Consider the following 12,615-nt stretch of genomic DNA (forward strand, 5'->3'; position numbering starts at 1 on the left):
TACGGGATGGCCCCCGGAAGATGCCTGGTACAGCTGTGAGGCATGCCAGATGTGGGAGTCATGATGGGCATTGCACACAACCTGGCAGTTGATGGAGTGATACCCCTTGCGGTTCATGTAGACTCTACCCTCTTCATTGGGTGGTGCTTTGATGTGGATATGAGTGCAGTCTATGGCACCCAGTACCTCTGGATAGTGTGCAACATCGTGGAAGAAATGCGTATATATCCTAGAACCCTCACTAACTCTATTCAGAAATAAACTCAAGAAATACTTCAAAACTCATTGGTTATGTCCTTGCATTAACCCCGACTAGTGACCTCTCTATTACTTAGGTGCCTTACACTCAACTACTTCTAACTTTTTTCCTACCACACCATTTTAGAAATGGTCAAATGTATAACTGCTGCTCAATGTGTCTTAAATCTGAATGTAATGTTATGTATGTATAAATTTGAAAATAATGTTATATTTTATAAAGTGTTTTATAATAAGTTAGTACTATATGTGCTAAATGCTGGTATTGCTTATGACTGTAATCTGCTTGAAACTAGCATTTACTAAATGTTCAATGTGTATTATTATCTTGAAGCTTTTCTCCTGGGGCCTCCGTTGAAAATGGACATATATCTAGTCGGACTATCCTGGTCAACACATGTAAAATAAATAAATAAAATATTGCTGGTCCTCTAGTTAGGGGTGCTGGAGAAATAAATGTGCTCACTGGCATGTCTTAGCATGACATCCAGGAACTGGTGGAGAACCCTGGATGCGGATGCCTGTGAGGTCCCCATGATGTCCCCAGTAGGTCTTTGGAAAGTACCTGTAGCTAGTATTTTTAAAGGTACACATACCTTTATTTCCACTGGGATGGGTTCCCCTTTGTTGGCTCTGCGTCTGAGGTGAGGCCAGCAGAGCTTGGTGAGTTGCTGTAGTATGCCCTTGTCCACCCTGTAGCTCACTACTATCTCCAGCTCATTTAGCCCCTGGAAGGTTACCCTCAGTCTGAACACTCTTCTCCTCCTCAGTCTGTGACCATTGTCAACATCATCCTCATCACTGCCCTCAGTCTGTAGCATGTAGAGTTGTAGCAAAGCAGCAGCAGTTCCTATCATTTTGACAGTTAAAATTCCCAAGTTTGTACTCCAAAGGTGCAGAGTGTGTGGGAAAAATCAGAATGAAGTGTGTTTGCATACTTTATACTGGTGTACTGCAGATGCAGCCTGTGTGATTCACTGACTATAAATACATTCCACCTGCCAGTTGCATTACTAAGGGGTTTGAATGGGCCAGTGTTTGTGCCAGTGGGATTAGTAGTCATTTATAGTCGGTTGTCTTTTGTAAAGGTGTTTCCATTTTTTTAATTTCCCGTGTTTTTAAGCCTCACGCTGCACCACGCAAACCCGCTGCTCAAATGTAAACACTTCTAAGCAGATCTGACCCTCCCTTGTACACAAGCACACTTAGCTTTTCTTAAACCAGCTAAGCACAGCTAAGCAGCCTCAGACACACCCCCTTGCTTAGGTGTGCTTCGCTGAGAGCAAACAGAAGCCACTGTGCTCCAATGTGCTTACACAAAACATGACACCCCTCCTTTTCATGTCAGCTGCCTCTTCTGCCTACACTACCACATTATAGCCCTTACACTGTTAGATACCTGCGGACATGGTGTCCCATTTTGCTATTCAATAAACTTAGCTCATTTACATACACCTAATTGCATATACCCCAGTTACACCACTACACGAGAGCCTATGTCCTTAGCAGCCACTGGTACCTGCCATTGTTATGAGTCTGCATGCTGGCCAGTATAATGTAAAATTTAATTTTACCATTCAGATTGCCTTTTAACTATTTTTATTTTATTTTTTGCAAGATCGCATGTTTGCACACATCTGCGCTCTGCTTAAACAGCCCATATCTGGCAAAAAAAAAACCTTTTAATTTTACCCACTTTGCAATGATTTTTCATGCCAATGGCCATAGTTTTGGCCATTGGCATGCCTAATGCACATAATACATGCTTTACTTTTAGTTCTCACAGCCCCATTTTCATTTTTGCAGTCTGGTATATGGTTATTAACCGCATACATTTCTAATGCAGACACGACTCCTACACAGATGCCTGTCTGCTTCCTGGATCGCAAATTCACCTCATTTGCATGGTTTTCACCAGCAAATGAGGTGATTTGCATTATGTGATCACCTCCGTGGCCGAACAGTGCTGGGAGGCTAATGCACTCCCCCAGCCTTATTTCCTGGATCGCTCAGCCTCCGAACTCCATGTTTGGGCCATGTCACTATGCTTACATGGACATTAGCTCCATGTAAGATTTATTGAATTACCCCCTGTATCTTTCAGGTGCTAGTTGTAAAACCACAGCAACTGTTTATTTACTTCTTAGGAGACGTCTCAACTCCCCCTGCTGTAGAGGAACGTGCATATTTTTGGGCCTGATTTGTCCCTGCACATGATTTACCTATTTAATAGGTATGTCCTTATTTTCAAGCTGAATTTGCCCCTTCACACAATTTTCTGAATACCCACATTACATATGACTTTTAAAGGCATACAGTGCACAAAAACTACACTACATAACTAGTTTACCAGTTGCTCTAATAATTTAAAGAAAGAGGATGCACATTTATATCTACCTTTTACTGGAAGCAAAAATGCATTACCTTGTCTGGTAGAATTTTACAATGCAGTTCATTAAAAAACTACAGATCTGACAATGTCTCTTTGATAATGTGCTATGTTTTTGCATAATTGTGTTACTGTTTTTAAACATGTTTCTCAGTTTTATTCCACATTCCTACTGCAAACAAGAAGAGTTATGTGATATTTGGTATTCAGATTTTATGCTAATTAAATGTCTAGATTTTTGGCTGCATATGTTTACTCTTCAAGAGCCTTTGTTCCTATTTTCAGTGTCTGCAGGTTAAGAAGTATGGCACTAGGACACACTAATTTAAGTATAAAAATAGAATCCTGTACTTCCCAGTTGTAGTGGGGTTCGGTTATAAGGTCAAGTCTGAGGATCTATCCTCAGGCATCCTCAATAGTAGCACAGACCTGTCATACTGTTTATAAATATAGATGTCATTGTCTGTAGAAATATTGCTGTAAGCATTTTTTAACAAGTAGGCAAACCTTGTTGCATTCTGAGCACTGCCAGTGCAGAGTTATAAAAGATTCCAGACTTTGAAAGAAAGAATATTTATGTATATATGCATGTTTTGTTACTAGAGCTAACCCTCCCGGGCATGGTCCATTTTCAGAGGAGACTCAGGAAATTGCAGTAGAAGACAAAGAAACAAAATATATCAATAATAGGACGTAAGCATAATGAAGTATGCCATGCAACAATTTAAAGAATGCAGAGCAAGTACAAGAAAGGACGCTGTTTAATTAAAAATGCAAATCCAGAATGTCTGTAAACTCATCAGAAGTGTACTACCAGGGAGACTCTAAAGGCAGCGTCTATCAAGTGTCTAATAATCATGGAATTATTACAGTGTTAACTACTCACACTGTCTCTGATAATGTAAACAAAGTTTTTGGCCAGGAAAAACTGAAATACAACTGTTTATAGGAATTAGCAATTTCAGTCTTTATCATGCACATTACATTAATAACAAGATATACTACAGATAGTCAATACAAACAAAAATTCAGATTGTGCATGTATTCTAACAGTGGAAACTATTCACTGCATTGCCTGCAGTCAAGAAAAGTGTCACCAGTGTAACTTTCTGATAGTTGGTGGAAAACAACTCCTAAAATGTTAAAGACAGGCCTGCATTTACAGGTGAGGTGCTGTAAACAGCAAAACAACCTCTTAGAGAGTAAGAGTTAAATTCATAAAAATAGAAATTCAGGAATAAACTCTAATATTGAACAGACACAATAGGAGACGATTCCAGAATCTCAAAGGCTTGATAATGGAGTGAAATATTCAGCAACCACTAAAAATAATAATAAAATACTATTCTATGACTGCAAAATAGATATGTCTTGGCAAGACTGGAAATGTAGTGCCATGTGTGCAAGAAAGAGTCTAGGAAGTGACATGTATTCTAGCATAAACTCTCCAACTGATGATCTGTTTCAGTAAGCCAAATTTTATATTCTACTCTCTTCAAGAAAAAAAAAATGAGTTAAGCCCCAAAAACGAGATCTTTCAAAATAAGAAGAGACAAGAACATTGATGTAACAATGAATCATGTGGCTGAAAACTATACAAATGCATTGTCTGCTATTAAGTTTTGTTTAAGTGGTGAGCTAAATATATAGGTATAATGCCTGAATCAAACTTCCAAACTAGGTATTGAAATGAAAAACCCAGTCACCCAGTGTCTTTTTTGTACTGTAGATCAACTGGGCACATATGCTTAGTAACTGTCATAAACTTCCTAAATGACTGTTTAACTGTTGACCTATTTTACATTTTTTCTGACATCAAATACATACCGGCATGCAGAAGTTATGAGTACATCTACACTGTACTGAACGACCAACATTGTGTAGTACTAACTTGATGAAAGTTGATGTTTACATGTGGACCACAATATAAGAATCAAAATGAGTTGTTTACTAACTGTGGTAGTTATGATTTCAACCAACTCTATAACACACCAACACTTTATTATAAAGCTTTCGGGTCTACACCCTTCATCAGTATAAAGTAATCATGCTTATCCATCATTTAAAAAGGAGACACAATTAAATCACATGCTTCAGCCAACCTATCACACTAAACAATAATCAAGTCTTAAAGAAAAACACTAAATGAATAAACTGCCATTGTAAAATAACAAAATTTAAATAACACATACATTTCATAAATATGCACCTATATTAATATACTATAGACAGTTATATATAAAAATAATAATAAAAAAGAATATATATATATATATATATATATATATATATATATATATATATATATATAAATTTAAATATATATACATGTATGTATATATATATATATATATACACATATACACATAAACTTACAAAAAATGTACATTTAAAAACATATTCTGCTTGAATAGCTACATATATACAAATTCAAACTTACAGTTTCTCCCTTCGCTTTTTCATTAATACAGGTTTTAAGCTAACAGCATTATTCAAACCAGGATTTACGTCAGCCTGTAGCCTAATAATCCACTCAAACTCTTTTAATTCTAGCATATTATTCATGTCACCTTTCCTTATGCCCATTTCCACTGGACTTACTACCCTAAATTGTGTGAAAAGCACAGGTTTAAATTTAGGGTAGTAAGTCCAGTGGAAATGGGCATAAGGAAAGGTGATATGAATAATATGCTAGAATTAAAAGAGTTTGAGTGGATTATTAGGATACAGGCTGACGTAAATCCTGGTTTGAATAATGCTGTTAGCTTAAAACCTGTATTAATGAAAAAGCGAAGGGAGAAACTGTAAGTTTGAATTTGTATATATGTAGCTATTCAAGCAGAATATGTTTTTAAATGCACATTTTTTGCAAGTTTATGTGTATATGTGTGTGTGTGTATATATATATATATATATATATATATATATATATATATATACATACATGTATATATATTTAAATTTATATATATATATATATATATTCTTTTTTATTATTATTTTTATATATAACTGTCTATAGTATATTAATATAGGTGCATATTTATGAAATGTATGTGTTATTTAAATTTTGTGATTTTACAATGGCATTTTATTCATTTAGTGTTTTTCTTTAAGACTTGATTATTGTTTAGTGTGATAGGTTGGCTGAAGCATGTGATTTAATTGTGTCTCCTTTTTAAATGATGGATAAGCATGATTACTTTATACTGATGAAGGGTGTAGACCCGAAAGCTTTATAATAAAGTGTTGGTGTGTTATAGAGTTGGCTGTTCGACATATTTTGAGCAGTAACACCAGTGTTAACTTTGTAGTTATGATTTCATCAGGCTAAGACTAGATATCATATCTGGATGTCACTGCCATGCCAGACATTTCTGGATAGAAATTAATATTCAGATAAAATGGCAAAACTACTTAAAATGGATACAAATTACACAAGTGAAAAAAGGAGGATGAATAGAAACATATTTAATGGTATAACACCTCTGAAACTGTCAGAACCAGAGCTAGGGTGTAGTGAAAGGGGTGGCTGCCCTGGCCCCAGGCTGGTCATGGCTATGACTGGTACCTCAGGAGAGTCACTGACAAGTTCATTATTGGCCTTTATATAAAGAGACATGGCTGGTATCCTTTGTGCTTAAATAAATGTATTCAGTTGCTTATAGTTGCTTGAAATTGTAGTGAAGTGTTAGTATCCCATTGCATGGCAAACAATTGTTTTTTTTTTTTTAAATCTCACAGTACACAACAATCTAGGGAGGCCAGTACAAGTAAACAAGCCTGCATGAATCACAGGCTGGTATTATGTGCCTCCCACTCCCTGCCCCTGGTGGAACATATATATATATATATATATATATATATATATATATATATATATATATATATATATCACAACCACAGTCAGTGCTTACAGAAATTACTATTGAGGAATTATGGAATTAACTCCCTCCATAGCTGCATGGATGATAGACCCTATGGAAGGCTCTCACCACACTGGGAAATGAATGCACCTGAGGCAAACTGGATAATGGTTCGCAGAAATGAAGAGAAAATAATGCAAAAGAGAGACACACACACACACACGCGCACACACGTGCGCGCGCGCACGCACGCACACACACACACACACGCACGCACATGCACACACACACACGCACACACATGCACACACACACACACACACACACGCACACACACGCACACACACACACACACACACACAAGCACACACACACAAGTGCACACATGTGTGTACACATACACACACACACACATGCGTGTACACATGCATACACACACTCACACACGCATGCGCACGCACGCACACACACACACACACACACACACACACACACAAGCACACACACACAAGTGCACACATGCGTGTACACATATACAAACACACACACACACACAAGCGCACACACATGCGTGTACACATGAATACACACACACACACACACACATGCGTGCACACACATCAGGTTTGTTAGAGGCATTCATGTAGAGAATAGGAATAGGGTTCTGTAGCTGCCTTTGGAAGGGTTAGAAGAAAGGTAAAGTCAGGCAATGTAAACTGAGAATAGAGGGGCTTTGCAGACTGAAGATTTAGGACAGTCAAAACCTGGATCACAATACCCTGGAAGGGACTTTAAAGGCATGTACAGTATTTCAAAGTAAAATGAAATGGAGAGCGAAAGAGACAGAGGCCCAGAAAGACAGAGGGAGGAAGAGAAAATTCCTCTGAGTAAGGGAAATTAATTGTATGCTTTTGAGCTACTGTCTTTGTCACAAGAATGAACCTTTAAGTAAGCTCTTACATTTTCTGGGAAAACCAAGTATAAAATTGCTTCATGTTCAAGAACGTGTAAGATCATCGTAGTGAGATGACATCTATAAAGTACCCAGCTTGAAGCTCTGAAATACGAAGTCATTTAATCTATTTTTTCACTTATCATACACAAATATTTGCTATAAAGCTAATACCATTTGACAACACAGGCAAGGCTGTCAGAATATATATTTACTGAGAAATCTTTCTGTGTTACCTTATCTTCTAAGTAAGGACAGTACAGATCAACATATTTACAGCACAGTAAATATTTAAAAGCACAAAGCGCAGTTATGTCAAGGTAATACAAGCTTTTTGTTAAAAAGAAAAAAAGGAAAAATCACTCGCTTTATATCTGAGGAGAGAGAAATGCTTTCTGTATTCTTTTCATGGCCTAGTTATAGCCCTCCCAAGCAACAAATCCCTTTACAATTTTAAAGAAATGTAATTAATACAATTGTTATCAGGGAGCTGTAAGTCTGTAAGATTTGGTAAACAATATATGATAAAGCATCACTTGCTTTTCTTTTTCTAAGATTGCACTGCATGATTCATTGTATTTGAAATTGACACGAGACCTAAACAGGACTATGCAGCCACAGATATGAATATTTAACAGTTTATAGCAGTGGGGCTGCTTATTTGCAACACATATATAATTATAATCTGAACTGTTTCAGATACACTGTATCATGATGACAATCACAAGAAGGCAAGACTTTTCTTGGGCTGATTTCTCTAATTTTGATTATCAAGACTGCATGCACCTGATTTCAAGTTTGCACCTACCTGCATGTGGTCTACAGCCTTCTTTCTCCAGACTGTTTTTGGTCTTGTCAGTTTTAATTTTGCAGTTTTTTTCTGATATTTATAGAAGAGCTTTCATAAAAAAATAAATACATAAATGCATAATCTTTGAGGGTGAATCTAAGTGTATTAAACAAATGGCTGGCCAACACACATAAGTTATCAAATCAAAGGCATATTATAAATTTCAACCTGAGTAACCCAGTACATAAAGAAAGAGAAACTCATCTTAATTGAATGAACACATTGTTTTGAATGACAGAATACAAGATACTCAAGAAAACATGACTTCCATAAATGATTATCCTCTAGTTTTACATCCAGTTAGTCATTAAGTTATCAACACCGCTCTAAGAACAATGTATTCCTGAAAATTTTAAATGAGATTTAATAGCGCTAGTCTTTCCATTTGATCGCTAAATGTCTAATTTTGTAATGTTATTGAGGCAGTGTCTGCTGTATGCCTTGAATCCTCTCTTACATTTATTCCAGTCTGGCTTTCTGGACTTACCACAGTATTAAGACAACTATACTCGCTGCAGCTAATGATGTTTTAATGGCAGGCGATCATTGATTATATGCAGTATCAGTCCTGTTATATCTCTCCTTAGCAATGAACATGGTAGATCACACCATCCTGTTGACCAATATGCAGTTTTATTGTAATTCGTTGCCCAGTGCACTGACCAAGTTTGCATCCAACCTCTTTGATCACACTAAGAGGGGTTTTGTACAGCATTTACTCTGATGGCCTCTCTTCTAGTTGCGGAATATCAAAAGCCACAATTCTGGCATCACTGCCATTAATTGTATAATTTATCTTCCCTTTCCGTGGGACTGTATAGCTTTTCATGATATCATACAAAGCTGTTTGGACTCCATCTTATATTCAACAAGGGACAATCGTTTGAATCTTAATAAAAACATGGCCAATGAATTGGCCTCACAATCAAGCATTAGGCTCTTATCAAATTCATATTGTGCCACAGTTTTTCTATAGAGTGGATCTCTCACAAAATTCTTGCTACAGAATTACAGATTTTTTTTTACTAAATGGAAAGGAGCACAATTTCTTACATGCAAGTGCCTACACACTGTACATTAACATTGGCTCTGCTCATTCTTCCAAGGATACAAATCAAATCTTTTGTTTTTTTAAATTTATTTTGTCCTTAAAGTATCTTAGAAAATGTCTTAGAATCCCTGTGAATAGTCAAAAATAATAGTTTCATGATGTCAGACAAGTTACCATGCTACATTCTCATTAGTGACATGTATGCGCTTTCTGAACTTCTACTTAAAACTTTTCAAACTCATCCTACCCATTGTGTTTGCATCTGATGCCTGAAGAAGAGTCATGTGACTCCACCACAGAAGAGTGATGTTTCTCTAGACACAGATCCTTATGGACTCGTCTGTGTCACCAGCTTTATATACAAAGTCATCGATGGAATGCATTATAGCATCACTCATTTAGGCAGGCATTGGCAGCGTAACTGAACTAGACCCTAATCTGTTTGGTTCTGTAAATGACAGATCTTGTCTTCTGAAGCTAGCAAGTTTGTTTAGAAAGGTTACAGTGGTTGCAGACAGTGGTCATGCCATGTTTGCTGCTTATCTCAGTCTGGCCAAGGTTTTTGATAATATCCCCTCAACTGGTATTATTGAAAAAAATACATTTAATGTAAATCTCTATATCATCTGCTGGATTAACAATTGGCTGTCACAGATTGTGAAAGTTGCTGGTGCCTTTATTGAATGTAACATCGAGACTAGTTGGGATACTACAGTGATCAGTGCTGGACCCTCTCCTGTTTGGCTTTTATTTTGCAGACATCTAAGCCAATTTCTCACAAGTGTGGTTGCTGAAGACAAGAAGGGTACCATTATTCAACGTATCCACTGATTTTGAAGAGCTTTAGTAAGGATCTATAACATGGTCATACCTGGTGTACAAAAAATGGTCTCAAGCTAAATGCAAAAAAGCTGCTCTGACCTCCTATGTAATAAAAATATGATTGTAAGGGACAACCCTGCTTCATTCAGACACTGTGTTTAAAGAATAGTTGGAATATTCTTCTACATGACCCACTTAATTTCCAAGGGAATATTCTCATGATCCAGAGATGTCATCATGCTGCTGTAATATTGCCTTATAGGATCCATGATAAAATACAGTGTCCCCTTTGACATGCACAAGTCTGATCATATTGCTTAGCTGGAAAGACCCCAAACAGTTTTAACCAAGAAAATTAGATGCCTTAAATCCTTCACCTATACCAAGAGATTAGCATGATTCTATTTACTGAGTGTCTGTCAGGAGGTGACTTATCTTGTTACTCAAACCATGAAACACATAACTCTAATTGACCTCCTATTTATTTTTTCAAAAAAAACAGTGGCTCAATAAACACCTGCACTGAGGATTTATCTCTATGCCAACAAATAAATAAGACTCACTGGAGAGATAGGGGCTGGAGTCACAATTGTCTACACTAAGTGCTGGATTCATAACTGTGTACACTAAATGCAGCTATCATGTACCCAGCACAGTATGCTGCACAAACATTGGATTACTATGTGGTATTCATTAAATGGCTCTCCATTCAGTGTTGAACTGCCAAACAAGGGTAAATTGCAGAATATGCTAATCACAGTGCAAGTAGCTGAATTACACACTAATTAACCAATCAATCATGGTGAAGGTATTCAGGAACCAAAAATGCAATTACGTGCACTTAGTGCAGCCATTTGCCCTGAAATCTAAAACTCTTTGGATTACAGCCATGATTACACTTAGAAAGAATCATGTTAACAGTTGCTGTTGCTATTATAAACCTGTTTCTGCAACAGGCTTTAATTCAAGGTGCTGCTGCTGCCAGACCTCAGCCAAGAAGAAGAAAGATGTTTAGACCCTGTTTGACTTAACATGTACAACATGAGATGTAGAGCAATACTGGGTAGACAGGGTAACACTGGAAGAAATATGCAACCTCTGCCTCCCTCACCTGATGCCCCAGAGAAGTCGTGGAGAACCCATGCAAATGAGAACAAAGGTATGCGAAGCATTTTGTATATTAGCTACAGGTGCATTCCAGAAACCCACAGGGGATATATTAAGAGTGCCACAGGCCTTGTCTTCCAGAATATGACATCAGTTTCTAAATGTACTGCTACAATATGCAAGGGAGCATATCTGTTCCCCATGCACCACATAGGAAAAGCAAGACCCATGCAGGAGTTTTATGCAATAGCACACTCTCCTGATGTGTTGGGGGCTATAGATTGCACACACATAGAAACAAAAGCCCCACCCATTGAATATGAAAGGAAGTACATTAACAGGAATGAATACTACTCTCTTAACTGCCAGGTTGTCTGTAATGCCAAAGGATCATCTACAGTGTCTGTGCAGGTAACCCATGCGGCTTTCACAACTCAGCCCTGTGAGCTGTACATAAGGTTTACTCTGGGTGACTTTCCATAAGGACATCTAGAGGGAGATGCAAGTTATGCACTGCAACAATGGCTCATGACACCCATGTGAAACCCACACAACCTCACCAAATGCAATGATGGCCATGTTCAAACTAGGAATTTCAAGAATGTACTGGAAAAGCTCATGCTCAAACTAAGAATTTAAAAATTTTACTGGAAAAGTCACTAAGACTCTGCCATAGACTGCTTTGAGGGAAAAGTTAGTGAGCTTTTCTTATATTGCTTTCTTGTAATTTGTATTGTTTCATTGTCTTCTTCTATTTTGTATATTGTGGTTTATTTTCATTATACTGGCTTTATCTTTATTCTGTTTTCAATTACATATTGCAACAAGGAAAGAGACCAGAGCTGTGTCCCTTGTGAATCACAGAGAAATTAGAACAGATCAATTAAGGTTAATTACCTATAAACTAATGGAGTAGCTAGAAACTAAAACTTGAATTAAAGGGGTAAAAATAAAACATTTCAGGGCATTTCTGGAAATGCTCACTCAGACTCTGCCATAGACTGCTGGAGAAAAAGGTTAGTTTTCTTTTCTTACATTGCTTCCTTGTAATTTGTATTGTTTCACTGACCTTCTATTTTGTATATTGCGGTGTATTTCATTACACTGTGTATTAATTGCATTCTGTTTTCAACTGCATACTTAAACTAGGGAAGAGACCAAAGATTTCTTGCTTGTGAGTCACACAGAAATTAAGTTTTCCCCCACCCTCCTACTGGTACTGTTGTGTTCTTAAACTCATATGTTTATGTTCATAGGTTCATAGCTTGGTACTAGGCTATTGGCCCTAGGGCCTATACAAGCCAAGCCATAGCAATTCCC

This window comes from Protopterus annectens, chromosome 15.part0 (genome assembly GCF_019279795.1).
Source record: "Protopterus annectens isolate FY-2018-M chromosome 15.part0, PAN1.0, whole genome shotgun sequence".
Classification (NCBI taxonomy): Eukaryota; Metazoa; Chordata; order Ceratodontiformes; family Protopteridae; genus Protopterus; species Protopterus annectens.